The 6,129-nt window shown below is 34.3% G+C and overlaps 1 long non-coding RNA gene across 1 annotated transcript; it reads right to left on the bottom strand.

Annotated features, from left to right (window-relative positions):
* Positions 1-329: 329 nt before the first annotated feature.
* Positions 330-5,578, bottom strand: LOC134484649 (uncharacterized). The gene is made up of 3 exons (XR_010062225.1): positions 3,105-5,578; positions 1,726-1,864; positions 330-593 (listed from the first exon to the last, which is right to left on the bottom strand). It is a non-coding gene; the product is annotated as an uncharacterized LOC134484649 (long non-coding RNA).
* Between the last annotated feature and the right edge of the window lie 551 nt (positions 5,579-6,129).

The raw sequence follows: 6,129 nt of genomic DNA, 5'->3' as shown, positions 1-6,129 counted from the left end.
AGGATTGTGAGAGGGGTGAACTGGAGGGGGCAGTGTGCAGCATGTAAAGTGAATAAATAAACAAATAACTATGAAAATAACTAAGTCTACTTGAAGGTAAGAAGAAGGTGTATGTGTGTAAGTAAGTAAGTAAACTTGAATGTAAGAGCAGTGTGTGTGTGTGTGTGTGTGTGTGAGTGTGAGTGTGTGTGGCTGTGTATGTATTTGTGTGTGTATGATATATATATATACATATATACAAATACATACATATATTATATACATATATATATATACATATATATACATATATATATATATATATATATGAAGTTAAGAACAGGTGGGTGTATGTTTAATATTAAATTATCACATTTGAGAAAACAGTAGTCTATGCAGAAGACAGGACAATTTAGTCACTATATTTACAAAAAATGGTGTTTGCTGCAGATGAATGAATGATTCGGTGATTAATAGCATTACCTGTTCTTCCAGAGAACCCGTTGACAGCTCACAAGTGGCTGTAATTTCAGCATCACGGAACCTCACACCTTCTTCAACCTCCTGGACAGTAGGCATGCATGTGTTGCACATGTGAACAAGCATATGTACAACTAAAAGTATAAAAACAGAAGAGCAGTTCCTGCTTGACATAATTTGATTTTCGTGAATATTCATAGTAATGATCACAGTCAAATAAACACTTTATTGTTCTATAGTGCAATCAAAACCACTAAAATGTAATGATCACATAAGTCACTTAAAATCTATTTATTTAAAAAATTGCAATAAAAATTTGCAGAAATGAAATTAAAATTTTATTAATATACGAATTAAAAAATATTAATATTCTCATATAGAGCTGAAAATAATACTTTACACATATTTCTTTGGTTTGTATAAACATTGCAGTTTGTGGTTAATTTGCTGCTGGTTTTTGTAGGAGTTCTTTTCCAGGTATTAGCCCATAAACTCTATAAACTCATGAAGAATACACTACAGGAACGTAGGCTCTATTGTGTTGAATCCAGGAAGGTTGCTACATGTTTTCCTTCTTGTCTGATCAATTTTCTCTACGTACATTACAAGGATATTTTTGTTCATGGATTCTTCCACTTTTGTCAAGCTGATAGCTGATAGCTGATTACTGGAGAATATTTAATTTTTGAAGATCATTTTTGAAGATATTTCCTAATGTCTGCACTATCAATGATATAGATTTTCAAATGTGTGGCCAAAGGAACAGCTATCAAGGGACTAAACATGACTTTTAACTAGTGTTGCTTTGTCTTTTTGAAAGAAGTAATCGGAAAGGGATGCTGTTTGTTTTAAGGGACTCTGGGGGGAAAACAGGAAGGAGGACAGCATTTGAGACATAAATAAATTAAAAAAATAAATAAATACAAAAAATAAAGAAGAATTCAAACTATACAGGAAAAACCGATTTAATTGCTAGGAAACAGTATGGTTTTATGTCGTGTCCTAATTCCTGAATTTTTATACTTTAAGCAATCTAATGACTAATTCTCAAAAATCAGAAAATTGAAAAAAAATTGTTACAAGTAACACAGTAGGTTTACCAAATCATAACAACAATGTTTCTAGAACTGTACACTTTCTATGACCATATCCAATCCAGAAATCCAGTTAACATTTACTTATTACATATCTTAAGTCATTCAGTTTTGTGATAATTCATTAATATTTTTATCTTCTGTGACCACACCTTTGAAGATAACTACTTACCTTGCAAGAATGTCTCTGAATTTGGATTTGCCCAGTGGTTTTCCTCTTTTAGGTTGAGATTATATGTACTTGCCACAGATACCACAAAGTGTTTCTTGCTTCGCTTATCGCAGTTAAGCATTAGGAGGATATCTGTCATCTTAACAAGAACCAAATATGGAGCAATGAAATTATTTTAAATTATTTTCCTTTCATATTTAAAATATTTTAATGTATTTTCTTTTGTATTTCCTTTTAAAGTAATAGAAGTTAAAAGAGAATTACTTAATGCCTATGGAAAGACTGTGTGTCTCTTCAATACTTTATGCATTGCTTTCAACATCTCGTCATTTTTTTACCAACATTTTGACCTGAATGGTCCTTACTCCATGTAAGTAGACTCAGAACAATGAGTCTGAGGAGAATATAATTACTGTCTTTCTTATGGGTGACTCATGCCTAAAACAATACTGTAGTTTTGGTGTCATGGTAATTTGTCAATGTCTTCAATATTTTCAGCACACTTAAATGGAATTTTATTTTTGTTTCATTATACTCATAAAGACTCAAGATTCTAATTTTATATTATTTTATTTTACTGTTGAATAGCAACCTGAATCTAATTATATAACTCTAGCTGACTTTTATATTTGTATTCGGTCACTTGTAAACCCACTTCAGTTCCTGTATGTGAATGCATATTTGTGTGTGTGTGGATGTGTGTGTGTAAGTGCATGTGTGTATGTGTGTGTGTGCGTGTGTGTGTGTGTGTGTGTGTGTGTGTGTGTACGTGTGTGTGTGTTTATCTGAAACTATGATATTGATGTTGAGAATCACCTGGCTGAAATTCTTTTCCACAGCCCTTTTAGAAATCAAAAAGTGGAGGAAAGACTACTCCTGTTCCAAAATAATAGACACTGGGTGAACAGAACTGAAGTATGGACTGATCAAATGGTACACAAAGCAGAGGTTAACAATTCACTCTCCTGAGAACTAATTAGCAGTTCCAGTCCAATGCAAAGAATTTACATGTACTGAGGAATATGGAATTGTATCATAACGAGCTGAGATCATGTACAAACAATTTCTGAAAGATTTCCAAATAGCTAAGAATGGATACAGAGAATTTTCAAGACCCTGAGACATTAACATGTGGTTTAAACTCTGTCCAGAGGAAACCACTTAAGTACAGGATTAATCTACTAAAGTAATTTAGTAGCAAGCATACTTTACAATTGTTTGCAATTAAGCATGGTGGTGAATAAAGAGAACACTTTAAAAAAAGGTATGTTTCTTAAAGTTTGTTTCAAGACAGCAAGAAAAAGCACAGTTATTATTTTTTTTCTTTCTTTCACAGACTTTGCACCTTTTTGAAAGAGCACTTTGGGATCCTTTATTACCTATTTATTATCAGAACTTTCTTCAGACCCAGAGTTCTTTTCAGTCCTGTCTTGACTTCTTCGTACTTTAAGCAAAGATGATGGGTTCAGCATGGATATCACTGTGGTATGGAAGATGACCAATAATTTTTCAACTCCTTGTGGGTGGTTAGATTTGGATCTCAAGTAGTTTTTTCCCAACCCTACAAGGCAACCTATTCCCCGTGAAACACTTGCCTTGTGGGAACATACCTCACTACTCATTTGGGCTGCAGAATGAAGCAGGGCCATACAGTGGACAAAGGCCATGGCTGGCAATAGGCAGCACTCAATTATACAAAAAGTGTGAAGAAAAACGTCTGTGTGGCACATCCCTCCTGAGAGATTCCTCAGATCTCACTTTCAAGGCTCTCCATATATTGGGTATGACAGAACTAGTGTAACCAATTTTCAGGATACATAAGTTCATCAGAAAAATGTACATGGGGGTGTGTAGAGATGGACTAGTGCAGATAACAAAGGCAATGAGAGCAGGATGAGGGTTGACAGGAGGAAGCATTCTCCAGGTACCTCAAACTTCTTGGCGATTGAAAAGCATTTGACAGACAAGTCCTTTTCCTGCCACAAAGAGCAATTGACACAATTAACACTCATCTCCTGGAAGACAGAGCATTAAGCCATTAGAAGGATTCTTGCAGATAAGAGATATTGATTTTTTAATACTTTTAGACACTCAGTTACATCAGAGTCAAAGTCTTTCTCTGTAGTCACAAAAATCAAAGCTTAGAAGTGATTTATTCTCACAGATTTTCATATCTAATACTTTCTCTCTTAACACCAGGAGATTTTCCAAAGTGTGTTAAGCATTGAGTCAAGTGTCCAAATATTTACAAAGCTGGTGCAAACTTGTAGTCTTTGCACTAATGCTGTTCAGGCAGAAATTTTCCCATGGGTGAGTTCAGTTTCACATGCTCTATAAGCAATCATTGAAATTAAGGAAAAGAAAACCTTGACTGTATCTCAACTTTTTCCCCATTCTAATCAGTAACAAGTTATAAATGTTATGCAGAAAAATAGATCAACCTACTTATTTCTATGCTTTCGTATTGCCACAGGTATAGTCTCTCCAACCACCATGTGTGTGTGTTGGGCCCCGATTATTCTCTGATTGCTATTATGAATATTCAAACCCACACAATAAAGGTATAAATTCCTCAAGACCCATTATTTTTGAAGATAATGCAAAATCAAATAATCATTTGATAAATAAATGATAACTGGTTTTAATACATAGAATTAAAGGCAAGGCACATATTGATATCTACACAGTAAGGAGGTCATCAGAGAAGCTTTTTAAGATGTGTAAAGTGAGACATGGAAGTGAAGAATGATCAACCAAACAACACCATACCCCTTCGTGCCACAACCTTCAATATGACAGATGGTATTTGTAACTTAATAATTAACGTCTCTTTATAGAACATGTTTTTTAGCAGGAGTATCACTGCATAGGCGTTAAATTTCTATTTTCTTAATATTTTTCGTGATATTCTATCAACCAGACTTTTGATTTAAATAAAGAAAAAAAAGAATAAAAGATGTATTGTCTTGATATGTAGTCCGGGATAACCTGAAATTCCTAATTTCTCTGTCTCAGTCTCTTGAATGTGAGTATTCTAAGAACAGGATATGGTGCCTGACTTGATAGAAATTCCTTCCTATTCTTTAATCTCAACATCATAGAATTCCAACAAACTACCTGTATTTCTGTACACATAGTATTTATACAGTTTATCCCTCTTTGCTCATTTTTGCATATGGCACCTTTGGTGTGATTGCTTGGTTACTTTCATGGAAAATTGTTCATTTCCAGCAGAGCCTAGTCTGTTTTCAAATATCTACCTTTTCTTCTCTCTATAGTTACACTCTGTTTCTCACAATGTCACTGCTAAAGTAGCTGTTAGCACTGTGGTGGTGACTACTTTTCATCTTGTTCACATTGTTGCCTTATATTGAGACTGAGTATGGACTGCAAAGTTCTTATCATTATGTTTACCATCCTTACCAATATCTGAGCTCTCATGTAATGAGGAACTCCAGTGCTAAGCGTAGTTTGATTCCTTGGGGATTCTGCCTGTCCCTTCCCATTATATCTTCTGAAGTTCAGTCTCATGTCCCTCAAATATTGGAATGTGGCAAACTCATTTTTCTCACACTCTGATAACTTTTCCCTTCAAATGAGATGTCCTTTCCTGTTTTGTGGAGTGTATATGTCTTTGCTGATGTTTGGGTTTTCTTGACAAAAAATATACCACTTTTTCCTGACAAGTGTAGAGTAGGAGATATCACCAGCCTCTTAGGTTCTCTCTCTATTCACTTGATATAATGAAATGTCAGAGGTATGTGAGTAGATCAGCACATGGTTAATCCACAAATCAAATGTGATCTTCAGTATTTCCAAATTTTAGATAAATAAACATGTTATCTATGTTTATAAATACCATATAAGACGCACACACACACACACACACACACATACACACACACACTTGTATGCCTATATATTCATGCAGAGACAGAGACACAGAAAACACAATAGAAAAAAGCACGTAGAGGTTGTACATGAATTAAAATGTTAGTATAAGCAACAATGAAGGATAACAGTATTTGTTTACAACCTGCTTCACCATTTGTCACTTATAAACACGGCTAAGAAAAAAAGCATTCCCCATGAGTTTACTTCTGTATGAATAAGTTAATTTCCCAAATCACTTAAGTTGATCAGGTGTGGAATGCTTGTCAGCTACATGGGTCATGAGCTTGTGTGCATGTCTAGCCACAAACATTATAGATTTACATTTGGGTACACACTATTTTGGGGAATTTCTCACCACAATACATAATTTTCGTTTCTGTTCAATAATTGATCACTAGATTAATTTTCTATTTGGGTTAATGAAAAAACACAGCTCTCCAAAACAACAAAAACAACAAAAAAAGAAAAACAATACACGATTTTCTTGTGGGGGCAGGGGACATAGTCAGG

Source organism: Rattus norvegicus, assembly GCF_036323735.1.
Source record: "Rattus norvegicus strain BN/NHsdMcwi chromosome Y unlocalized genomic scaffold, GRCr8 chrY_unlocalized_23, whole genome shotgun sequence".
In the NCBI taxonomy this organism is placed as follows: Eukaryota; Metazoa; Chordata; class Mammalia; order Rodentia; family Muridae; genus Rattus; species Rattus norvegicus.
Note: the sequence above shows the minus strand (reverse complement) of the source record. Positions and strands in the feature narration are given on the sequence as shown.